The sequence below is a fragment of the Schistocerca piceifrons genome, chromosome 2 (genome assembly GCF_021461385.2).
Source record: "Schistocerca piceifrons isolate TAMUIC-IGC-003096 chromosome 2, iqSchPice1.1, whole genome shotgun sequence".
Classification (NCBI taxonomy): Eukaryota; Metazoa; Arthropoda; class Insecta; order Orthoptera; family Acrididae; genus Schistocerca; species Schistocerca piceifrons.
Genome location: NC_060139.1, coordinates 99110508 through 99138012, shown reverse-complemented (window position 1 = coordinate 99138012; position 27505 = coordinate 99110508).

Genomic DNA, 27505 nt, shown 5'->3' with positions numbered 1-27505 from the left:
TTCACGGTTTGGTTCCGAGGAACTTGTCCCGGTTTCAGGTTCTCAGCTCCATAGCTTACCACTTTGTGAATATATTGCAAAACAGTATGAATATATCCGGCTTGTTGCAGTCCGTTTACATGTTCTTTCTATTTCTGATTATAGATGTAAATTACTTCTGATGTAGCAAATATTTTAAACCCATTTCTAATATCTTTCTTTTTTAATCTTTCTTGTAGTTTACATTCTTTAACTGATCTTACGAATTTCATTTATGACGTTAGTACTCGATTTTTGTCTTCCTTGTTGCTATTCTAGCTTCAGCTCCGTATAGCAGCACTCTAATAGTCAGTTGTGTTTCTTTAGTTGTCTTTTTGATCTTGGAAAGGATAAGAATATGTCATTCAGTTGTGTAATACAGTTTTGCTACAACCGTTGACCTAGTTTTCCTTAATTTTAAAATTATTTCCTTCAGAAGGAGATTGTACTACATAGAAATTTCACGTTTGTTGCAAAAGCTTCAAATTAACCAGAAACCCCAAATGTGAATAAAGCCACTGTAAGCAAAGCGTACACACTTACTTGTTACATATCGCACCGCGACAAGAACAGTGACACAACTAAAAGATACAACACCTGAGAAAAATCGACTTAGGATACTATAAAACTTACACTGAAAAAGTATAAACATCCTTTAAGTTGGAAGTAAATAGGGATGATTTGGGGGAAGAGACCAAACAGCGAAGTCATCGGTCTCATCGGATTATTTCTCCTTGGTGTAGCAATTTTAATGGCCAGTAGTGTATATCTCGAGGAAAGATCATGAAGATAAAATTAGACACTTTCGGTAACACAAGTAGGCTTACCAAAAATAATTCCTTCCGTTCACCATACATCACTGGAAAAGGGGAAGTGACAGTATCGCACTAAAGATATCCTCCACCATATTTGTTCGTCTAACTCTATGCAGAGGCTTATCCTTAGATTACTTAGTATTACTTAACTAGATAAAAGTTTCGTTTAGAATTATGAATGATTTTAAGTCTGATTTGTCTGCTGTGAGATTAAATAAACACTCTGTATTTGTAAACAGCAGCACTGTAACGATTCCGTGGGACGGTACGAGCATCTGGAGAGACAGTGGGCGTGAATACCTGTGCAGCTAGAGACTTGTGCGGGTGCCAGCTGCTGCTTGCGCCTGGTAACGCGAGAGTTCGTGCCGGAGAGGTCCAGCCGAATTGCTCTCCAATTAGCGCAGCGTGGTTTGCTAATCAAGCACGGCTTCCGGCCGAACGCGGCCTGTGACAGGTGCAAGATTGATAGCGAGGGCGGAGAGCCCACCCGCCTACATCGTGTCCGCCCGAGCCGCTGCGCGTCGTGTCTTAGCGAGTCCGTCTTAATCAACCATGCATAATGGCCGCCGGCCGTGGCGTTCCAGGCCAGCCGCCGAGTCCCGGGCCCACTCACTTGGCTGAGCTGCGTCTAACACTGCTGGTGGGCCTCTTCTGTGTAAGAAAGGGGACAAGCGAGACTTAAATACTTAGCATCCAAGCTCTTTACTGACGTTTTTTTCCAAAATATTCGAAAAAATAATGTACTCAAGCTTCTTTACTTAACATGTGACGGTTTGTGTTCCAGAAGGATTACTCAACTGTGAATGGTATTAAACGTCCACCCACCAAATATTACAAGCCTTAAAGTATAAAATATCGCCAATTGGTAGTTTTCGTAATCTTTCCAAACCATTTGACTGTGTAGATCATGTTACACTCTCAGAACAGTTTAAGCTATTTAGAACTGGTAACTTTGCACACATACAAAAGAATACAAAACATTGTGCTGAATAGTTCAAGTAGTGTTGGAAGGTAGGTAATTTTAGTGACGGGAGGAAAAAAAATCACAAATGGTGTTCCCCAGGGTCCAATTTTGGCTCCACTCATGTTCCTTAATTATATGAATGAGCTCTCACTTAGCACTGAACAAGCAAAATTTGTACTTTTTGCAGATGATAATGGTGGTATAATAAATCCCATTATAGAGAAAGCAAGAGGTGAGCTGGTTAATAATATGTTACATACAATTATCATGTACTTCTCTGAAAATGGACTATCCCTAAATTTGGAGAAAACACGCTATTTATGTTCTGTACAACATATCGAGTCAAACCATAAACTGATGTAGCACATTTTATTTTCTATTTACACGTCAAGTTCCGTAGGACCAAATTGAGGAGGTCATGGAACGTGTCAGTACATGAAACTACAACATAAAATTAATAACAGATAAAAATAAAATACGAATCCGAAAAAAGTCAAGCCATAAGTTTAAGTAAACGCAATCAACAAAGCAATAAGAATCGGCTTAATTTTTCAAGGAACTCCTCGACAGGAGTAACCCATGAGGAAACATTTCAGTTTCGATTTGAAAGCGCGTGGATTACTACTAAGATTTTTGAATTCTTGTGGTAGCTTATTGAAAATGGATGCAGCAGTATACTGCACACCTGTCTGTGCAAGAGTTAAGGGACTCCGATCCAAATGCAGGTTTGATTTCTGCCGACTATTAACTGAGTGAAAGCTGCTTATTCTTGGGAATAAGGTAATATTGTTAACAAGAAATGACAGTAAGGAATATATATATGGAGAGACAAATATCAAAATACCCAGACTCGTGAACACGGGTCGACAAGAGGTTCGTGAACTTACACCACTTATTGTCCGAACCGCCCGTTTGTGAGCCAAAAATATGCTTCTAGAATGGCAATAGTTACCCCAAAATAGAATACCATACGACATAAGCGAATGATAATAAGCAAAGTAGACTCATTTTCCCGCCGAACGATCACTCACTTCAGATACCGTTCGAATAGTAAAAATACAAATATAATGGATCAGGAATCAGTAAAGAGAGTAAAATGATCCAAATTTTTGGGTGTACATGTCGATGAAAACCTGACCTGGAAGGAGCATATTACTGAGCTACTCAAACATTTAAGGTCAGCTGTTTATGCTCTTCGTTTAATTGCCAATCTTGGAAACAAACTATTCAACCTCCTCATATATTTTGCATAGTTCCACTCAATAATATCTTACGGAATGATTTTCTGGGGTAACTCATTTCGTAGAGAGAAAGTATTGAGCGCGCGATAGCAAGCAATAACACTAATATGCGGTATTCACCCCCCGGTAGTCATGTAGGTAACTCTTCAAATTGGGCATTTTAATGGAGCCATCACAATTCATACATTCGCTAATAAAAATTCGTCGTAAATAATCCATCATAATTTGCAAAGAACAGCGATATCCATACCTACTGCAATCGAGAACAAAACGACCTTTACTACCCAGTGGTTCAGAAAGGAGTTCAAGAGCAGCAACAAAAATTTTTGAACATTTGCACAGTACCATAAAACGTCTGAGAGGTAACAAAGGAGATTTTAAATGTAACCTACAATCATTTCACCTGTACGGCTCCTTCTATTCCACGGACGAATTCCTATTTAAAAACTGACAACCCGAACTAGCTTTTTAAGAGAAGGACTAAAGATAGTGTTCTGTAATATAAACACTAATCACGTATACGTATCTTGCAAACTGAGTCGTTCCACATCATATCGATAAAAGAATCCTTCACTGGATCTATGGAACATGTAACTAACTAATTAACTTACTGCTACTCTCCTAAACAATCAAGTGACACTTCTAAAGCATGTTAAAAATGTGATTGCATAAGCTTCCACAGCCAGTCAGCTGACATAAAAATATTTTTGAATAACGTACCGCGTCATAACGTAAAAAGCTATACTGGAGAAACGAGTGTTTTGGCCACGGTTACAGTGGCCCTCTTCTGGGTCTATTGATGTGCTTTAGCTGTGTGGAGTCGCTTCAACACCCGTAGAGGTTGCAGAGGGGACTTGGTAGATCAAGTTTTACACAGGAAACAATGTCCGGAAACGTCATTCATCGGCGCTACAGAGCATCAAAGTTATGTCGCCGGCACCTGTAAATGAATGTACATAGAGGCTGAGTCCGTGATGATGTTACAAGCTTTCTAGGATTATGGAGGAGGGTAAATGTGTCAGTTTGAGATAAGAGTCCCTAAACCGGAAATGAAAGAGTCGAAAGCTATAAACGAAAACCGTTGTGGTAACAGTGACAGTTAAATACATGCACTAGTGCTGTTGGTGTTAAGACTGTAGGGTAGGCAACTTTCACTGGTGGTGGTACGCAGAAAAACAAGGAAAAAAAAGTCTGGTAATCATGGGCTCTAAGAAGCGTACGTAAGGAGTTATGAGTACGGGTTCATCTTCGCTACTCTGAAACACATCTCCTCTATTGAACAAGTGCGCGTAGCTCCTAAGATATCCAGTTTAGAGCCCATGTTTACTGAACATTTTTTTGTTCTAGTCCATACACCTCCGAAAGATGCCTACCCTAGAAACAATATAAACACTCAAATATTATCAACGGCAGGGTATTTTTAACAAAAAGTAATTTTGTCGCTTTTTTGCCCTGCAGTCTATTTTGATATTCTTCGTACATAAGGCCAGACCCACTGAATAATTGTTCACAGGCTATGCTACTGAAAGGAGCTGACGAATACTGACGAGCTGGTGGCAATAGATAGTGTTACTTGTGTCCATTTGATTTCCACTACATTAGCGGATCATGTTTTAGATGAACTCTTATTTCCTTTTTGTAATCTAGTAGATTCGATTGTAGAATCAGAAGCAAACTGTCTTTTTCATTAGCCGTAGTAGAGTCTCGCTGATGTTCGTTCATAATTAACATGAATTCAAACGTTTGTAACGAAGTGTGTAACTGAGATTCTGTAATTAAGCCACAACTTGTTGAAGGCTGATTTTCAGGTTCAAATCGGCACCTTTTATTGTTAGTAGGTATGCAGTCATCTCGAGGTGAGTTTGTATCTCTGACTTTCATCATCAGATTAAGTATTTGGGACTCAACTTGGTCTGTGACGATGCCACTGAAAAATTTTGACTTGTATGGCGGAGCCAAATACGTCGCAATCATGTACTTATCGTTTCTGGTCAGTTCTCCAAATCGCGTGCTTGAATTCAATTCTTCGCGTAATTTCATTGTAATACTTTGGAATTTTTCTGAAGTACCAGTTTCGTTTCTTCTTGTTGTAAAGTGGTCACAAGAACTTGAATTAGCAATATGACTGATGAAATACTCGATTGAGAACTGCTTAAGTTTCTAGTAATTTGTTCGAATGGTTTCATTACTTCTACAAGTTTTTGAACATTTAAACTGTTGTCAGTGGAGATCATGGTGATTGGATTTGAACGTAAGTACACAATTAGCGAGTCCTTGAGCTTTGAAAGCCGCTCCATCATGCAGAGCGTGCTATTCCAGCTGAAAATAGAAAAAAATTAAATTAACAGATTTTCATAAAAACAACATACACAGTACTACACTAAGGATATAAAATTGAAATTCATTTGTATATACAGTATTTAATAATGTTTATCATGTTGGGCAATCCTAAATGACAGATAAAGCAGGTTAATTAAGGCATTCCCTCTGAACTTTTGCAAGTCCGGTTTGTGCGACCAAGGAATGAATCAGAAGAGGCACCAATGTTAGCACTGAATAGGGGATTATGGTGGAATTTTATAAGGGGGCTATGCTCCAGACTGAACGCTGAAAGGCATAATCAGTCTTAAATGATGATGATGATGATGATGATGATGATGATGAGGAATGATGGAAATGGGTGGGAATTTTTTTTTCAGTTAGCAGTTGTAGAACCTCCCCTATGATTCCACAGCAGCTCGAATACAGAGTTGTATCTGCTGCATTGCACAGTTCACGTCTTCAAACCAAACAACTGCAATGCTTTGATCGTGTTAGATTCACGATCACGAATACAATACACTGCTTGCTGGTTTATACCCCATTCTTGAAGAATAATTTCAAATTTTGTCGATATTACGTCTTCTCTATGACGCCCAGTCGTGACCTCATATTCCAAAATGACAGGTATCTTGTGAAAATCCTTTGAAATACCGTGAGAACTCAAACTAAGTAATGGAGTTCCAGGATGCACATCAGAGCATATGTCAGTTGTGAAAGATATTTTTTTCAAATTCTCCAAGTAAATTTTTGATTCTTCTTGCCAGCTTGTTGCACAAGTTATCGCACCAATAGGAAGTAAAATATCACGATCTTTCAACTTATACACCGCAAGAGTAGCATTAATTACCCTGCTAAAACCGGTACCCTCGATAAGTTCTGGAAGGCATTCATCTCAGTAATCACATGATCCATTTGTTGAGACTTTAGGTATGAGGACCCCAAATAATCATTTACAGGCACACTTTGTTGCAATGTAAGTTGTTTTCTAGTATCTGTAGCCGGAGCAAAAGAAACCTATAACAACGACACAATAAAAGTAATAAAAAATAGCAAGAAATTAAATACATAAAAAGCAATACAAAAATAAAATTCCAAGTTGTTAAATAGATCACGTCAACAATTCACAGCTTGCCCAGCTAAAGCGACAATTACAAGAAACATCTCTCAACCTGTTTTTATATCACGCTGCAGTTTCTCAGTAGGGAGTTAATTTATAAATATTGGATTGTATTCTTCACATTGCGTACTAGGTACCGGTAACTTGTTCTCCATCACTAGTGTTCATTTTAGCTGATGCTGATAAAGAAGTTACCGACACCTGGTATGCAACATGGAGAATAAAATGCAATAAATACATTAACATTCTACTGAGTAGATCAACATGATTGGTATTGGTTCAGATTATAAATAGTTACGTGAGTACCATCACTCTTCTATTGTTAAATGGAAGATAAAATTCTTAGAAACGTATTTACACTGAAGAGCCAAAGAAACTGGAACACCTGCCTAATATCGTGTAGAGCCCCGCGAGCACGCAGAAGTGCAGCAACAGGACGTGACATGGACCCAACTAATGTCTATAAGTAGTGCTGGAGGGAACTGATACCATGAATCCTGGAGTACTGTCCATAAATCCGTAAGAATACGAGGGGGTGGAGATCTCTTCTGAACAGCACGTTGCAAGCCATCCCAGATATTCTTAATAATGTACATGTCTGGGAAGTTTGATGACCAGAGTAAATTCAGAAGAGTGTTCCTGGAGCCACTCTGTAGCAATTCTGGAAGTTTGGGGTGTCGCATTGTCGTGCTGGAATTGCCTAAGTCCGTCAAAATGCGCAGTGGATATGAATGGATGCAGATGATCAGACACGATGCTTATCTACGTGTCACCTGTCAGAGTCGTATCTAGATATATCAGGAGTCCCATATGACTCCAACTGCAGACACCCCACACCATTATAGAGCCTCCACCATCTTGAACAGTCCCTTGCTGACGTGCAACGTCCGTGAATTCATGAGGCTCCATACCCACACATGTTCATCCGCTCAGTAGAATTTGAAACGAGACTCGTTCGACGAGGTAACATGTTTCCAGTCATCAACAGTCCAATGTCGGTGTTGACGGGCACAGGCGAGGCGTAGAGGTTTGTGTGGTGCAGCCATCAAATGTACACGAGTGGGTCTTCAGCTCTGAAAGCCCATATCGATTGTGTTTCGTTGAATGGTTCGCACGCTGACAATTGTTGATGGCCGAGCACTGAATTTTTTTTATTTTTATTTACACGTCAAGTTCCGTAGGACGAAATTTAGGAGCAAATCTCCAAGGTCATGGAATCTGCAGCAATTTGCGGAAGAGATGCACTTCTGTCACGTTGAACGATTCCCTTCAGTCGTCGTTGGTCCCATTCTTGCAGGATGTTTTTCCAGCCGGAGATTTGATGCTTAACCTCGTCCCTGGTATTCACGGTACACACCTGAAATGGTCCTACGTGAAAATCTCCACTTCGTCGCTACCTCGGAGATGCTGTGTCCCATCGCTCGTGCGCCGACTGTAACAGCTCGTTCAAACTCACTTAAATTTTGATAACCTGCTATTGTAGCAGCAGTCGCCGATCTAATAGCTGCGCCAGACACTTATTTTCTTATATAGGCGTTGCCGACCGCAGCGCCGTATTCTGGTTGTTTCCATATATCTGAATACGCATGCCTATACCAGTTTCTTTGGCGCTTCAATGTGTAAAGAGTGTGATCAATTTTTAAAGTGATCACTTCAGATTGGATGAGGGGCAGGGACGCAAATCCAGTTTAAATATCAAGCAATACTGCTGTCATACACTAGCGTGCAGTTCACGTACTACAGTGGTGTATTTATTTCGTGCCACAGACTACTTACTTGTATTGTAAAGTGCTGGCAGCAACGAGAAAAGGCGCATTATCTATCGACTTGTACCAACACGACCCTAGGCGCTACAGTCTGGAACCGCGCTACCGCTACGGTCGCAGGTTCGAATCCTGCCTCTGGCATGGATGTGTGTGCTGTCCTTAGGTTAGTTAGGTTTAAGTTCTTCTAAGTTCTAGGGGACTGATGACCTTAGAAGTTAAGTCCCATAGTGCTCAGAGCTACACTCCTGGAAATGGAAAAAAGAACACAATGACACCGGTGTGTCAGACCCACCATACTTGCTCCGGACACTGCGAGAGGGCTGTACAAGCAATGATCACACGCACGGCACAGCGGACACACCAGGAACCGCGGTGTTGGCCGTCGAATGGCGCTAGCTGCGCAGCATTTGTGCACCGCCGCCGTCAGTGTCAGCCAGTTTGCCGTGGCATACGGAGCTCCATCGCAGTCTTTAACACTGGTAGCATGCCGCGACAGCGTGGACGTGAACCGTATGTGCAGTTGACGGACTTTGAGCGAGGGCGTATAGTGGGCATGCGGGAGGCCGGGTGGACGTACCGCCGAATTGCTCAACACGTGGGGCGTGAGGTCTCCACAGTACATCGATGTTGTCGCCAGTGATCGGCGGAAGGTGCACGTGCCCGTCGACCTGGGACCGGACCGCAGCGACGCACGGATGCACGCCAAGACCGTAGGATCCTACGCAGTGCCGTAGGGGACCGCACCGCCACTTCCCAGCAAATTAGGGGCACTGTTGCTCCTGGGGTATCGGCGAGGACCATTCGCAACCGTCTCCATGAAGCTGGGCTACGGTCCCGCACACCGTTAGGCCGTCTTCCGCTCACGCCCCAACATCGTGCAGCCCGCCTCCAGTGGTGTCGCGACAGGCGTGAATGGAGGGACGAATGGAGACGTGTCGTCTTCAGCGATGAGAGTCGCTTCTGCCTTGGTGCCAATGATGGTCGTATGCGTGTTTGGCGCCGTTCAGGTGAGCGCCACAATCAGGACTGCATACGACCGAGGCACACAGGGCCAACACCCGGCATCATGGTGTGGGGAGCGATCTCCTACACTGGCCGTACACCACTGGTGATCGTCGAGGGGACACTGAATAGTGCACGGTACATCCAAACCGTCATCGAACCCATCGTTCTACCATTCCTAGACCGGCAAGGGAACTTGCTGTTTCAACAGGACAATGCACGTCCGCATGTATCCCGTGCCACCCAACGTGCTATAGAAGGTGTAAGTCAACTACCCTGGCCAGCAAGATCTCCGGATCTGTCCCCCATTGAGCATGTTTGGGACTGGATGAAGCGTCGTCTCACGCGGTCTGCACGTCCAGCACGAACGCTGGTCCAACTGAGGCGCCAGGTGGAAATGGCATGGCAAGCCGTTCCACAGGACTACATCCAGCATCTCTACGATCGTCGCCATGGGAGAATAGCAGCCTGCATTGCTGCGAAATGTGGATATACACTGTACTAGTGCCGACATTGTGCATGCTCTGTTGCCTGTGTTATGTGAATGTGGTTCTGTCAGTGTGATCATGTGATGTATCTGACCCCAGGAATGTGTCAATAAAGTTTCCCCTTCCTGGGACAATGAATTCACGGTGTTCTTATTTCAATTTCCAGGAGTGTATTTGAACCATTTTTGAACCAACACGACCCGACTAAACTAAGGGTGGGGTGAGCTCTTTAAAATGTTATCGTATTGTGAATAGTTCAGATGAAACTGCTTTGCACCAGCAGTGTGAAGACCTCACCATAAAATAAGACAGCTATATTATTAGCATCGACTACGTTATTACTGTGTATAAATATTGACTAACGTTTTGTTTTTCCCCTCCACTGAAAGTTTGATAGTTTCATCTAACTTCCCAATCTCTATAAATGTTCGACAGGTCTTTGTGGCTGAGCGGTTCTAGACGCTTCAGTCCGGAACCGCGCTGCTGCTACGGTCGCAGGTTCGAATCCTGCCTCGGGCATGGGTGTGTGTGATGTCCTTAGCTTAGTTAGGTTTAAGTAGTTCTAAGTCTAGGGGACTGCTGACCTCAGATTTTAAGTCCCATAGTGCTCAGAGCCATTTGAACCATTTTTGTCTCGACAGGTAATGATTTAAGATGTCTCTTCAATACGCTGGTCGCGCGCCCTTTTCGCGAATAGACTTTATCACAGATTTTGCATTTGGCACTCATATCATTAAGCTCAACGAAATAGTTCCAAATGGTTCAAATGGTTGAAATGGCTCTGAGCACTATGGGACTCAACTGCTGAGGTCATTAGTCCCCTAGAACTTAGAACTAGTTAAACCTAACTAACCTAAGGACATCACAAACATCCATGCCCGAGGCAGGATTCGAACCTGCGACCGTAGCGGTCTTACGGTTCCAGACTGCAGCGCCTTTAACCGCACGGCCACTTCGGTCGGCTAAATAGTTCCAAAAAAGACTTGTTCTTAGCCAACGTTACGCAGCAAAACTGTTGACTGTAAGCACTGTGCAATGTAGTACTATTACACAGCAACACAGAGCGAGGAAATGCTATACTTACGCGGCGACGGACAGAGATCACGGCATAATTATCCAATAAACCCAACAAACGCTACGGGCACGTGTCTGCTTGCTACATGCCCCATGCAATGAACTCCCATCTACGCAGCAGCCTGCGCGTTAGGTCAACAAGCACGTTCAGTGACAATGTCGCCATTGTTGAAAGTTCCGATAAACTTCCGATATAAAAATGCGGAACCACTTGCGGAAGCGGATTTGAAAAAATGTGCGGATCTTCCACAGTTACGGAAGCGGCAGCAGAGTTCTGTTACATCACTACTTCTGAAACTCTTAAAAGTACGTCACATGAACTGAGAAACGCCCTGTATTTTGTCATTGTTGCTCACTGAGCATGATGTTACGTCATTATTTTAAAAGTTCGTTTTTATTATTGGTAGCAAGAGGCAGAATGAGCGGGAACTTTATTATAATAGGTTGCTATGATGGAGGGTGTGGCGTTCTGCTGTTGCCTGTTACCTCTTGCATTATTTGCTGTGATTGGTGCTCATTGGCGAATGAGGAGTGGTCTCTGGTTCCCTCCTGCTGAACGTAGTCCGTGCGGCGGCAGTTATTCGCCAGTAGCCCTTGCGTCACCTGTTATCAGTGCGACCTGCTGGACAGCTAATAGGCAGCATGTTGTTAGGGTGTTATATTGTTTCTATGGTTTCTCTGACCTTGCGTTTCGTGAAAGCCGGCTGCTTAGTAAGTGCGCGGGTTTGTTAACCTTGATTTCCTCGTCGCCGTCTTGCCGGTGCTCGGTCACTGCAGACTTGCTGTACTGCGCTAGACGAATGTAGCTCTCATATTCTCCTGCGCGCGTTGATATCGGCCTGCCGATCTCTCCGATATATACTTCACCACACAGACATTCCGCCTTTACTCATATGCAGTGTGTAAGATATCTATCTTGTCCTTCGTGGAACCTATCATGGATCTTGCGGATGCTGTGGTAGACAGGCTGGATACCATCCCGGAGAAGGAGTTTACCAATCCGGTCAGTGACATTTTTCACGTAAAATAAGCGCGCTGCTGGTTGCAGTTCGTCGATTTCTTGCCCAACTCGCTTCGTTTTTGTTTGTTGCCATGGCTGTTTGGATCGATTTGTGGTTGTAGCTAATGACCTCGAACGTTGTACGAAGCATTTTGAGCTCATGTGTTCACTTAAGCGCTGCTCAAGGATGGCTGAAGTACACAAAACTGAGGTCATCTGTGCTGTGTGGGGGTTGGATTTGGCTTGCAGATACCTGTCCGTACGTGAAGGATTTCGTTATATTCTGTGTCCTAATCTGCCGCCTGTTGTCCTATATACTTTCACGTCCAGGAATGGAATTTCGCCATTCTTCTGAATTTCGCAATTTTTCTCTGCCTCGAACATGAACTGTATCTTCCACTGAATTTTATTCAAATATTCGTGAAACCTGTGTAGCTCCGCTTCACCATGAGGCCACTTAGCTAAAGTATCGTACTCGTATCTAAACCAGCATCGTGACCTTAAAGGAGCAAAGTGCCATTGCGTCAAAGACCTTCATGAATGTATCTGCTGTTAATGGGGATAAGGGAGATCCCACTGCTACACCGTATGTCTGTTCGTAGTATTGTACTTGCCATTTCAAGTATGTTGAAGACAAACGTAGCCCAAAAAAGTCGCATATATCTGGCGGAACGTGCTCTTGTAGGATACGAACCGTTACATCTACTGGCACGTTTGTAAATATCGACTTCCCCTGTCTGCTCGTAGTATTGTACTTGCCATTTCAAGTATGTTGAGGACAAACGTAACCCAACAAAATCACATATATCTGGCGGAACATGCTCTTGTAGGATACGAAGCGTTTCATCTATTGCCACGTTTGTAAATAACGACTTAACGTCGAAGCTGTCCATGATGTCCGTGGATAAGACTGTTTCACCCATTATGTGCTCTATGAAGTGCGTCAGGTTCGTCACATAACAGATCGTTTTTCCAACTAGAGGTCTTTGTTTGCAAGCTAGACATTTTGCCGAATTGTATGCAGGCGAGTTGATCCCGTTCATTAGTGATCTTAAAATAAATTTTTCTTACGTCTCTTTGGCACTACATATACACTATGTGATCAAAAGTATCCGGACACCCCCAAAAACCTGCGTTTTTCATAATAGGTGCACTGTGCTGCCACCTACTGCCAGGTACTCCATATCAGTGACCTCAGTAGTCATTATACACTGTGAGAGAGCAGAATGGGGCGCTCCGCGGAACTCATAGACTTCGAACGTGGACATGTGACTGGGTGTCACGTGTGTCATATATCTGTACGCGAGATTTCCACACTTCTAAACATCCCTAGGTGCACTTTTTCCGATGTGATAGTGAAGTGGGAACGTGAAGGAACACGTACAGAACAAAACGTACAGGCCGACCTCGTCTCTTGACTGACAGGGACCGCCGGCAATTAAAGAGGGTCGTAATGTGTAATAGGCAGACATCTATCCAGACCATCTCACACGGAATCCAAACTGCATCAGTATCCACTGCAAGTACTATGACAGTTAGGCGGGAGGTGAGAATACTTGGATTTCATGATGGAGCGGCTACTCAAAAGCCACACATCACGCCGTTAAATGCCAAAAGATACCTCGCTTTGTGTAAGGAGCGTAAGCATTGGAGCATTGAACAGTGTAAAATGTAAAAACGTTGTGTGGAGTGACGAATCACGGTACACAATGTGGCGATCCGATGGCAGGGTATGGGTATGGCGAACGCCCGGTGAACGTCATCTACCAGCGTGTGTGGTGTCAACAGTAAAATGCAGAGATGGTAGTGTTATGGTGTGGTCGTGGTTTTCATGCAGAGGACTTGCACCCCTTGTTGTTTTGCGTGGCACTATCACAGCACAGGTCTATATTGATGTTTAAAGCTCCTTCTTGCTTCGCACTGCTGAAGAGCAATTCGGGGATGGCGATTGCATCTTTCAACACGTTCGAGCACCTGTTCATAATACACGGTCTGTGGCGGGGTGGTTACACAACAATAACATCGCTGTAATGGACTGGACTGCACAGAATCCTGGCCTAAATCCTACAGAACACCTTTGGGATGTTTTGGAACGCCGACTTCGTGCCAGGCCTCACCGACAGACATCGATACCTCTCCTCAGTGCAGCACTCCGCGAAGAATGGGCTGTCATTCCTCAAGAAACCTTCCAGCACCTAACTGAACGTATGCCTACGAGGGTGGAAACTCATCAACGCTAAGGGTGGGCCAACACTATACTGAATTCCAGTATTACCGGGGGAAGACGCCTCGAAGTTGTAAGTCATTTTCAGCCAGGTGTCCGGATACTTTTGATCACATAGTTTATTCTAGGAGCAACTGGTACTCTGGGAATGAGTCCCTTGACTTTGATTGCACCAGTTCTGGAGTCCTTGTTTGAGATCCGTGACTTTAGATTTATCTTGGCCGTGGGGTCCGCCATTAGTTCATTGTAGACGGGGTTTTGTAATAATTTCTTCATTTTCTCTTAAAAATGAATCTCTTCGAGTCATGATGGTTAATAAATCTCTGACAGAATTGACTGAAGTATACCGGAACCATAAACTTAAGGACGAAAGTAACTTTTGCATGATGTATCACTGCCAAACAACGTAGCTCGATGAAACCTGAGCCACGCGCAGAAAGAACTGCTACAGTGTAGGTTAACAAAGAAATATCCAATAACACGAACCGAAATGACGCTAGAGAAATAATTACACTGAAGGCAACGCGATTTGTGATCGTCATCACATACAATGGGACATGGTTCTTGATAGGTTGTGTGATCACCACGGACGGGAGTGCATGCTCTGCAACGTGCTTTCGCCTGGGCATTAGATTAGTATGGAGCTCTTGTAGATGGGAGATCCATTCCTCCAACAGCGCATTGACAACTGCTGGATGGTAGTTCGGTGCATGTGGATGTACTACAATACGTCTTCCCAATACGTTCCACTCGTGCTCGATGGAATTTACGTCGAGGGAACGGGCAGTCCAGTCCATTCGGCGCATATCCTCTCGTTCCGGCAGCTCCTCCAGAATCACTGTTCGATGCGGTCGCGAATTGTCATCCATAAAAGTGTAGGCAGGTCCGAATGCACCACTCTAAAGACGCACATTAGGAAGGACTACAGCGTCACAGTAACCTTGACTGGTAAGTGCACCGTGTTTAAAGATTTGGAGGTCAGTGGGGCCATGCAACATTATGCTTACTTACACCATAGCACCAGGACTACCAAAATGATAATGCGTGTGAGCTGTTATTCGACTACTAGAATGGGACATGCCAATGTAACAGCTAACCACATTACTTTCCATCTTGCAAATAATGGTAACCGGTCCATCCCATAGGTAAGTCAGATTACAAACTAGTATGGTCTGAGGAACTAGAGACCAGTGTCTTTTACAGCCGTTTTTGCATAGAGGAAGTGATTGCAGCCGTAAACAGCTGTAAGGCCGGCGAAGCAGCAGGAGCAGATGACATCAGAATGGCATAAATCAGACAATTAGGTGACCAAGCAAGAGAGTGGATTCGGTGTTTTTCAGCAACTGTTTAAAAGTCTGCAATTTCATCTTCAAATCTGGGAAATCGGCAGCTGAGCCATAAAACTTCGGGCTAACTTCTATAAATCTTCGAGTGAATGTTGCTAAACCGTTTGATTCACGTTGTGGATCCGACTCTAATACAAGAACAGACCAGGAAAAAGTTCTTTACTTCAGATCCTCAGTCTCACACACTTTATTGAGCATCTTTTTGAAAGACTAAACCGCCATTTGACTGTGTATTGTTATATTTATCTATTGTGCTATCCAGATTGCGGCTTCTATATCATTATCAAGTATAAAATTAAAAGTTGTTAGACCATGAGTAAGTCATTACTTAATAATGATCCAACAACTTTTATCATTGTACTTGATAATGGTATAAAAGCCGAAATGTGGATAGGACAAAAGATAAATATAATAATACAGTCAAATGGCAGTTTACGCTTTTAAAAAGTGTTGTATGACTGTGTCCCAACGCCATCGACAACTTTTTATTGAGCTTGTCTTGGAAAACCGCTTTTATGTGCCTGACGACTGCTTGTGGCATTGTCACAGGAAATGTACGGGGTAACGAAAGATTATCGTTTGACCAAACTTATTCAGAGTTTACTCCAAGACATTAGATTCTATGCTGACGTCCAGGGTCAGCGTAGTCGATGGAGATGTCAAAGAAATAGCTTACCTCAAGGAAGTATTCTTTCATCAATGATATTTAACATCCATAACAACGACCAGTCACTTAATCTGAACACAAGGAGCTTTCTTTATGCCGACGATCTGACGCTAGTGTGTCGCGGGAAATGCTTTGAAATCAACCTGAAAGACGCATCAAGGAATCTGAGTGCCTGTTATTTTAACAAGCAGCTTCGCCCAAACCCAGCGAAAACACAATTGCGTTTCATCTTAAGCACAATAAGGCATGTCGCAAACTTGACATGATTTGACAAGCGATACATTTAGTAAATATTATCCAACCAAAAATCTGGGAGGCACTCTAGACCTTAGTCCGACGTACAGGCGACACTGCTAGAGTGCGAGACTGGGGTGGAAGCGAGAAATAATCTTCGCAAGATCAATGGTTGGATGTGGGGTTCTCGGCCACAAAACTTGAGAAAGACAGAACTAGCACCTTATTGCAGTGCTGCAGAATGTGCGTGCCCAGTCTGAAATAAATTCACCCTTGCTGATAGAGTGAAGAAGGCGTTAAACGAAACATCACTTGTAAAACTCTATTAATTCGCTGGCACATTGCCACCAGCTACTCGTCATGAAGTAACTGCCAACACGGTAAGAAAAATCAAGCCCATCAGTAAAACCATCCACTACATGGGCATGTTCCAGCAACTCTAAGGTAGAGATCGAGAAGAAGTTTCCTCAAGACCTCTTCTGCCTTGCAAACAGCAGCAGCTGTAGTAAGAAAACAATTATGGATCTCTCGAATTGAGAATAACTCTGCCTGGCCTCCCCCTTTGGAAAACCTCCCACTTGGGCGTGAACACAACTGGACAGCGTGGAGGTCACTCAGTCGTCTTTGGTATGGAGTTGGAAGATCCGGGAGCTCCAGAACAGGCATTTCTCTGTGGATACCACCACCTGTGACTGCGGAAAACCACAGGTCACGGGGTACCTACAGGAATATCAAATGCACTGCATCTTGCACAGAATACCTTCAGCGGGTGCAGCTGAAGATACAAGATTTTAGTCAAGAGTAGCGTAGCTTGATAATTATTTCTTTCATTTGTTCGTGGTGATTATTACTTTTGTGTCTTGATCTTTCGACGTGGCAAGGATAGGCATAAATAAGTCGGTGCACCGGTTACATGAATAGAAAACTGCCATTGGTAACACCAAAAATAAACGGTAATAGATTCTGAAGTGAAGTTGAAAACTGAGGCCACTTCTGGTAGAAATAAGGATTTCTCACCATAGCCTAAATAAATATTTTGGTCGGAATTGAGTTGATGTCCGGTTGCTATGCTGGTCAATGATATGGATAGTGCCATGGTAGGTGTCGGGGTCGGTCAGTTTAAAACTCTTTCGTCTGCTACTACTATACCATAACCTCAAAGCTGAAGGCAGTTCGTACAATGAAATTATTTTTATTCAAGTAATTATAGTATGAAGAAGCAGAGCAGTGTTACCCTCTGAGAGGAATTTTGCTATTTTGACCGTGTTGTACCTAACGGAGGTGGCTTATCGGAAGTGAAAGTCAGAATTACGTAAATATTTAAACAGTAACAAATAGTATTTTACCAATCTATACTGTTCAAAGAATAAAGAAAACGGTCGCCAGCCTAATTAGGCAAGAGAATGATTCACATTCTTGTTCAAGAAACTAGGTATGAGTAACTATAACGGACAAACACAACCCATACTTTGCCACACGCGAGTACAATGAACTCTGGCACCTGAATACAGAATGTTCACGTTAAGGTTGGAGCTACCAGATCAGAACAAAGTATTTGCGTAAATACAACAGATAACAAAACACACTATTACCTTGAGGACTTATTCAAACTGAATGGTCTCAATAACATTACTATTAATATTCACTGTAGAATCATAAATTGGGCATAAGTTCAATATTACTTTTCAAACATTTTCCTATCTGACAAAAAATTGCAAATGTATTTCACTGCAAAATTATAAACTGCTCATAGGTTAAGTCTCTCTTAGTTAAATACCTTTTTGTTGAAAATGAAAATTAAATGGAACTCACTAACAGATTACTTCTGACTGTCTTTTGAATAAAGAAATTATTGTTTTCATAGATAGTGGTCTTTCTATTATTCGTTATCTAGCATGAGCACAATAGACAAACTGTCGATCCTGTTACACCATTAATATGCAATTTTAATACGCAAGGGGAGTCCAATATTGTACAGAAGTTCACTTAAATAGAAAGAGTAATTGAAACTTGCTATAATTAAGTAACTTTGTGCATTTGAACTACTTTCAGTGGAGGGGGGCCCTTAATCGTGACCACTGTAGCAGAGCATACTAAACACACTTTCAATACACTAAAGAAACAAGCCCTTAACAAGTATAGTATTAGTTCTCAACTCTTACAGCAGTAGAACACAACTTGATGTGGTTATAAGACAACAGCTCACCTTTGGTTGATTTTCAACAGTCTGCACTGTGACCAGTTACTAAGCAAAATTTTGTAAGCTTCAGTTTTGAGAACTTTCTCTTTAGAAGTTGGCAACAAAATGTTAATGAGCAGTTTTAATAGAAAAATTATTTTCAGCAAGCAATATTCACTATATTACTTAGTTCTGCTAAAACACTGAGCTTTAATGTTCTTTCAATAAGGGAACTCGGTAATCACTTTAGGATGGGAAGGACCCTAAGTGGTTGTGTGACTGGGGATAAAAAATCAAAGTAGGTATAACAGTTCGAGTATAAGTTACCTTATCTTTGTGCACACTAAAACATCCAATGAGCTGATCCTTCACTTTACATATTTACAATTCTTGGTTCCTTTCTAGTGATTGCGTAACGTGGTGGCGAATGCATGTTGATAGGTGGATTTGCAGGTAGAATTTCTGGACTCTATCATTTCTTGGTGGCGATGATGGATACCAATTTCAGAATAGTTCCAGCTGTTTATACATCCGAGGCACTGTAAAGCGTCAGGCAAAGCCTCTCTCGGAACCAGCACAATATACAACTTTTACATGGGTAGTTCACAGTTTGGTAGCTCGTCCCCGACTGACACTTGGTTCCACCTATTCTACCTAGGCCAACCACAATTTGGGCGCGCTACGCATTTACATTCCCAAGGGGAACCACAAAACCTTTTACATACAAAATAACTAAGAACGCTAAGTGAAGGACAGCAATTTACATAACAGCAAACAAACGTTTTCATTAAAACAGAACATTTGCACATATTGGTATTTCTACGCAAAATTATTTAAATAAAATTATTTAATTTTAAAGATAACCAAAAAGATTATATGAGGAAGACAAAAGATCATTACAGAGATTGTACTTCATTACAGTATCGATTTAATTGTACACTAATTATAGAAGTTCAACGATGAGATGTTGAACAAATTAGAAAGCTAAATGAATCAACAAAAGGTATTTAGTGTCTAAGCTATGGTGTTACAAGTTCCTGGTCGATCGCTGTGTTCATCAGAGTCCCTAGGCTTCGCTGGGTCGACGTCCGGTCGAACGTCGCTACCGAATGATTGGCTACAGGCAGCAGCCGACGTAGAGCCAGGAGCGAGAACGTGTCTAGTGGTTATATTTTCTTTACTGTTATTTCGTTTCCCCACAACGGGGGCGGGTTGGCAGAGGGCAAAAAGCGCTCTTCAAAAACTGTGCTGAAAAATGGTTAACACATGTGAAACGTGAGAATAACAGATGATTTCGTAAAAAATACATAGACAAACGATAGTGACTATTTTTGCATAAAAACAGTTGACAATAAACGAAGATTTAGTAAATATACTTAGTTGAAAATACTGATGGTTTTTAAAACACGTTTGACGATTTTATATTACAGTTAAAATACAGTCGATCTCGAACGTGAATGATGCTAGGTGACACACGAAATAAATTGTCATGATGAAGGCTGTCCATCGGTGACCGCACTATGCCTTACGTAATCTACATACCTACATCCATACCCCGCAAGCCACCTGACGGTGTGTGGCGGAGGGTACCTTGAGCACCTCTATCGATTCTCCCTTCTATTCCAGTCTCGTATTGTTCGTGGAAAGAAAGATTGTCGGTATGCCTCTGTCATGGTCTCTTCGCGAGATATACGTAGGAGGGTGCAATATACTGCTTGACTCCTCGGTGAAGATATGTTCTCGAAACTTCAACAAAAACCAGTACCGAGCTACTGAGCATCTCTCTTGCAGAGTCTTCCACTAGAGTTAATCTACCATCTCAGTAACGCATTCGCGATTAATAAATGGTCCTGTAACGAAGCGCGCTGCTCTCCGTTGGATATTCTCTATCTCTTCCATCAACCCTATCTGCTACGGATCCTACACCGCTGAGTAGTATTCAAGCAGTGGCCGAACAAGTGTACTGTAACCTACTTCCTCTGTTTTCGGATTGCATTTCCTTAGGATTCTTCCAATGAATCTCAGTCTGGCATCTGCTTTACCGACGATTAATTTTATATGGTCATTCCATTTTAAATCACTACTAATGCTTACTCCCAGATAATTTGTGGAATTAACTGCTTCCAGTTGCTGACCTGCTATATTGTGGCTCAATGATAAAGGGTCTTTCGTTCTATGTATTCGCAGCACGTTACACTTGTCTACATTGAGAGTCAATTGCCATTCCCTGCACCTTACGTCAATTCGTTGCAGATCCTCCTGCATTTCAGTACAATTTTCCATCGTTACAACCTCTAAATATACTACAGCATCATCCGCAAAAAGCCTCAGTGAACTTCCGATGTTATCCACAAGGTCATTTATATACACTCCTGGAAATGGAAAAAAGAACACATTGACACCGGTGTGTCAGACCCACCATACTGGCTCCGGACACTGCGAGAGGGCTGTACATGCAATGATCACACGCACGGCACAGCGGACACACCAGGAACCGCGGTGTTGGCCGTCGAATGGCGCTAGCTGCGCAGCATTTGTGCACCGCCGCCGTCAGTGTCAGCCAGTTTGCCGTGGCATACGGAGCTCCATCGCAGTCTTTAACACTGGTAGCATGCCGCGACAGCGTGGACGTGAACCGTATGTGCAGTTGACGGACTTTGAGCGAGGGCGTATAGTGGGCATGCGGGAGGCCGGGTGGACGTACCGCCGAATTGCTCAACACGTGGGGCGTGAGGTCTCCACAGTACATCGATGTTGTCGCCAGTGGTCGGCGGAAGGTGCACGTGCCCGTCGACCTGGGACCGGACCGCAGCGACGCACGGATGCACGCCAAGACCGTAGGATCCTACGCAGTGCCGTAGGGGACCGCACCGCCACTTCCCAGCAAATTAGGGACACTGTTGCTCCTGGGGTATCGTCGAGGACCATTCGCAACCGTCTCCATGAAGCTGGGCTACGGTCCCGCACACCGTTAGGCCGTCTTCCGCTCACGCCCCAACATCGTGCAGCCCGCCTCCAGTGGTGTCGCGACAGGCGTGAATGGAGGGACGAATGGAGACGTGTCGTCTTCAGCGATGAGAGTCGCTTCTGCCTTGGTGCCAATGATGGTCGTATGCGTGTTTGGCGCCGTGCAGGTGAGCGCCACAATCAGGACTGCATACGACCGAGGCACACAGGGCCAACACCCGGCATCATGGTGTGGGGAGCGATCTCCTACACTGGCCGTACACCACTGGTGATCGTCGAGGGGACACTGAATAGTGCACGGTACATCCAAACCGTCATCGAACCCATCGTTCTACCATTCCTAGACCGGCAAGGGAACTTGCTGTTCCAACAGGACAATGCACGTCCGCATGTATCCCGTGCCACCCAACGTGCTCTAGAAGGTGTAAGTCAACTACCCTGGCCAGCAAGATCTCCGGATCTGTCCCCCATTGAGCATGTTTGGGACTGGATGAAGCGTCGTCTCACGCGGTCTGTACGTCCAGCACGAACGCTGGTCCAACTGAGGCGTCAGGTGGAAATGGCATGGCAAGCCGTTCCACAGGACTACATCCAGCATCTCTACGATCGTCTCCATGGGAGAATAGCAGCCTGCATTGCTGCGAAAGGTGGATATACACTGTACTAGTACCGACACTGTGCATGCTCTGTTGCCTGTGTCTATGTGCCTGTGGTTCTGTCAGTGTGATCATGTGATGTATCTGACCCCAGGAATGTGTCAATAAAGTTTCCCCTTCCTGGGACAATGAATTCACGGTGTTCTTATTTCAATTTCCAGGAGTGTATATTGTGAATGGCAACGGTCCTACGACCCTCCCCTGAGCCACACCTGAAATCACTCTTACTACGATAGTGACTATTTCTGCATATAACCAGCTGACAAAAAACGAGGATTTAGTAAATATACTTAGTTGAAATTACTGATGGTTTTTAAAAAGACGTTTGACGATTTTATGTTACAGTTAAAATACAGCCAATCTCGAACGTGAATGATGCCATGGTATAATAGTGATGCTAGGCGACACTCGAAAACAATTGTCATGATGAAGGCTGTCTAGCGGTGACCGCACCTTGCCTTACGTAATCCAGCAGATGGATTCCCATGCGAGTCGCCTGACCTGCGGACGATATGTAGTGGCAGCGCAAATTGCAGCCCTGCAGTCGGCTGAATGCGGTGCTGGCGGGCGATGATGGCGCATCTCGCGAGACCCACTGGAGCCACGCCCGTACAGAGAGGAAAGTTTATGCTGTTCCTGTCCTTCGACTACACTGCGGGAAATGCTGCTGTTGTGGCCTGTTATGCACGCGGTGGCGTGGGTGCGACCAGTTTGAACTGTCGTGTATCCCAGGTATCGGTAGGGGAAGCCTAGGAGTGCGGCAGCCAGCCAGCCGCGGATGAGTTCCGTGGTGGTATTTGGCCAGGCGAATGGCCGGATTCTACAGTTACCTTGAACTGCGTTTTTCTGACTCGAACAAATGACTTTATGCGTATCAAAATAGTATTGATCATAATAAATTAGTTGTTACCATTCAGTCAGAAGTATCTAGTTTCGGTCATGGGGTATCGTAATGTATAGTTTCGTATATCTCCACGCGCACTCGCAAGCCACTGTACAGCGCGTGGCGGAATGTACTTTCCACCGATGTTATCGACTTCGTGTTCTCCATTCACTTATTGGGCGAGTGAGAAATCTCTCTATATGCTTATGTTAATTCCCAAATCTCTTACCTTATTTCCACGTACCTGGCTCGAGCATTATGGTCCTACAGTCATTTTGCAATACAGGGCTTCCAAATTCAGAAAACAGGGTTTCACGAGGGCTACACCGCGTATCTTCCAAGAATTCCCACTTCAGTTTCTCCGAGCACTTCTGTTACGCTTTCGCTTGGCCTGCACCGATCTGTTACGATTCTTATAACGCATCTGTGAACTCGTTCGATGTCTGTTGTGGTCCCTACTTCACAAGGACTCCAAACTACAGGGTGGTCCATTAATAGTAACCGGGCCAAATATCTCACGAAATAGGCATCAAACGAAAAAAACTACAAAGAACGAAACTCGTCTAGCTTGAAGGGGGAAACTAGAGGCGCTATGGTTGGCCCGCTAGATGGCGTTGCCATAGGTCAAATGGATATCAACTGCGTTTCTTTAAATAGGAACCCCCATTTTTATTGCATATTCGTGTAGAACGTAAGGAAATATGAAAGTTTTAGTCGGACCACTTTTTTCGCTTTGTGATAGATGGCGCTGTAATAGTCACAAACGTATGAGTACGTGGTATCACATAACATTCTGCCAGTGCGAACGGTATTTGCTTCGTGATACATTACCCGTGTTAAAATGGACCGTTAACCAATTACGGAAAAGGTCGATATCGTATTGATTTATGGCTATTGTGATCAAATTGCCCAACGGGCGAGTGCTGTGTATGCTGCTCGGTATCCTGGACAACATCATCCAAGTGTCCGGACCGTTCGCCGGATAGTTACGTTATTTAAGGAAAAAGGACGTGTTCAGCCACATGTGAAACGTCAACCACGACCTGCAACAAATTATGATGCCCAAGTAGGTGTTTTAGCTGCTGTCGCGGCTAATCTGCACATCAGTAGCAGACAAATTGCGCGAGAATCGGGAATCTCAAAAACGTCGGTGTTGAGAATGCTACATCAACATCGATTTCACCCGCACCATATTTCTATGCACCAAGAATTGCATGGCGACGACTTTGAACATCGTGTACAGTTCTGCCACTGGGCACAAAAGAAATTACGGGACGATGACAGATTCTTTGCACGCGTTCTATTTAGCGACGAAGCGTCATTCACCAACAGCGGTAACGTAAACCGGCATAATATGCACTATTGGGCAACGGAAAATCATCGATGGCTGCGACAAGTGGAACATCAGCGACATTGGTGGGTTAATGTATGCTGCGGCATTATGAGAGGAAGGATAATTGGCCCCCACTTTGTCGATGGCAATCTAAATGGTGCAATGTATGCTGATTTACTACGTAATGTTCTACCGATCTTACTACAAGATGTTTCACTGCATGACAGCATGGCGATGTACTTCCAACATGATGGATGTCTTGCACATAGCTCGCGTGCTGTTGAAGCGGTATTGGATAGCATATTTCATGACAGATGGATTGGTCGTCGAAGCACGTTCACCGGATGTGACGTCCTCGGATTTCTTTTTGTGGGGAAAGCTGAAGGATATTTGCCATCGTGATCCACCGACAACGCTTGACATCATACCTCAGCGCTTTGTCAAAATGTGTGAAATATTATGGGACTTAACTGCTAAGGTCATGAGTCCCTAAGCTTAGACACTACTTAACCTAAATTATCCTAAGGACAAACACACACACCCATACCCGAGGGAGGACTCGAACCTCCGCCGGGACCAGCCGCACAGTCCATGACTGCAGCGTCTTAGACCGCTCGGCTACTCCCTCGCGGCCAGCGCATTGTCAATGCATGTGCGAACATTACGGAAGGCGAACTACTCGCTGTTGATGTCGTTACACGTATTGCGAAATGCATTGAGGTTGAAGGACATCACTTTGAGCATTTATTGCATTAATGTGGTATTTACAGGTAATCACGCTGTAACAGCATGTGTTCTCAGTAATGACAAGTTCACAAAGGTACATGTATCACATTGGAACAACAAAATAAAATGTTCAAACGTACCTACATACTGTATTTTAATTTAAAAAACCTACCTGTTACCAACTGTTCGTCTAAAATTGTGAACCATATGTTTGTGACTATTGCAACGCCATTTGTCACAAAGCGAAACAAGTGGTCAAACTAAATCATTGATATTTCTCTACGTACTACACGAATATGTAATAAAAAATGGGGGTTCCTATTTTTAAAAAAACGCAGTTGTTATCCGTTTGACCTATGGCAGCGCCATCTAGCGGGTCAACCATAGCGCCGTCTGGTTTGCCCCTTCAAGCTAGACAAGTTTCGTTCTTTGTAGTTTTTTCGTTTGACGCTTATTTCGTGAGATATTTGGCCCGGTCGCGATCAATGGACCACCCTGTATAGTCTAGTAAAGGACGCATTAGCGACTATATGCTATTTCTTTTGTAGCTGCACTGCACTTCACCAAAAGTCTTCCAACAAAGCTAAGCCTTCTATTCGCCTTCCTTAATACTGACTTTACGTGATGGGCTCATTACGAATCGTTTGTTAGTATTGTCCTCGAACAGACGACATGCATGCACAACTCGTTGGCAGTTGTACTGTAATCAGACGGCATGAGATAATTTCTCTTGTTATGGGCATTAACCTGCATTTATCCATACTTAAGCAGAGATACCATTCATTACAGTAAGTGGGAATGTTGTGTTAGTATCCGCAAGAAGCGTGATAAATACCGTCGGCACGGGTACTTCACAGGTCGACGGTGGATCGGAAACAACCCGGGAACAGTATCCCGTGAGTGGAGCCAACTACGGGATGTGGAGCGATCGAACCCCGATGTATAAGCATGTATAAGCATAAGCGGCTGCCGACTGAGCAGCCGGCCGCTGTAGCCGAGCGGTTCTAGGCGCTTCAGTCCGGAACCGCGCTGCTGCTACGGTCGCAGGTTCGAATTCTGCCTCGGGCATGGATGTGTGTGATGTCTCTAGGTTAGTTAGGTTTAAGTAGTTCTAAGTCTAGGGGACTGAAGACCTCAAATGTTAAGTCCCGTAGCGCTTAGAACCATTTGAACCGACTGAGCACCCGACAATATTTTCGGCGCGAGCTCAATGCTAGGTCCGCCGCGATGTAAGCCCGCAGGAGCACTGGTCTGCTCTGGTTTCTGCTACTCGCAAGTACACACCTCCGTCAGCGTTTCTGCCCATAGAGTACTTATATCTATGGAGTATGTTCAGCCTAATGAGCATCCTCTCAACATGAAACAGGTGGTTTTGGGGCGACGCTGCTTGTTAGCAACTTGCGGTAATAGTGAAACTTGAACTCTACACGTATTCGACTTCTTTTGAATACGTTTCTGCATGTCTGAGTTTTAGTAACAGCTACGGTGCAATATCGTCCTCGCTACGGATGTAAAGAGAAGTACGGTATGTGAAAGGAGGACCAGTTACTTTTCGTAGGATTGTACAACAAATGTGTAATTGCAAGTACCATATTGATTGATGTCATGTGATATGCTGAAAAATATCTGTTACATGGTATTATAAAGTCTTGTATCGTAGAGAAAGTTTCTACTTTTTCATGGCCATATGTTTAACTGCTAGATTAATTTGCAAGAGTGTTCGAGTAAACAGACAGTCAGTGTATACATAAAGGTGCCATGTTCATACGCAGATCACATTTATACATGAGAGTCTGATAAATTTCCTCCAATTTATGCCGGTTCTCAATCCCTTGCGTGCCTCTAAGTAATTCTGCATGAGATGGTTTCCTATACAATGTTGCTTAAACGCAATTAATTAGAACAGATTCTACAGTATGAGTCAGAGAAATAAAAACGTAAAAAAATGTTGTTAGCTGTCACTTCTTTTATTACTCTAAAATTCGAGCATTGACCTTTTATTTTTCATTTCCTTGTGAGTAGTGTATGGTTTTACTTTCCTGATGAGATGGCGAAAACGTATTATAGACATTTTATCGTCTATAAAAAACAAAATGTTAAGTAAAGAGAAATTGAAAATAATAATGGACTAGCAGGTGGTGTAAATCGCTTACCACATTTACTGCAACAATTTCATAGTTTCTTGACACTTCGGTCCCGCCTCCAGTGTCATTGTAACGTAATCAATTAGGACAGAGATCCGACAACATGAAAAAATGCAATTAAAAATGTAAAAAATTATGGTTGGCTGCCACTTCTTATCCCGTTGCGGTAAAATGGTAAATAAGGTGGAATCTGACCTATGATACCGTGGTGAAAAATCACATTACCAATGCTCTTCACCTCTTTAAGCAACTGCAGTTCCTGATATCAAATTGTTTAGATGTCTGTAAAACGCGTAGACAAAGTTTCACGGTGCTTCTGAAGGTGATCTATCTGTAACA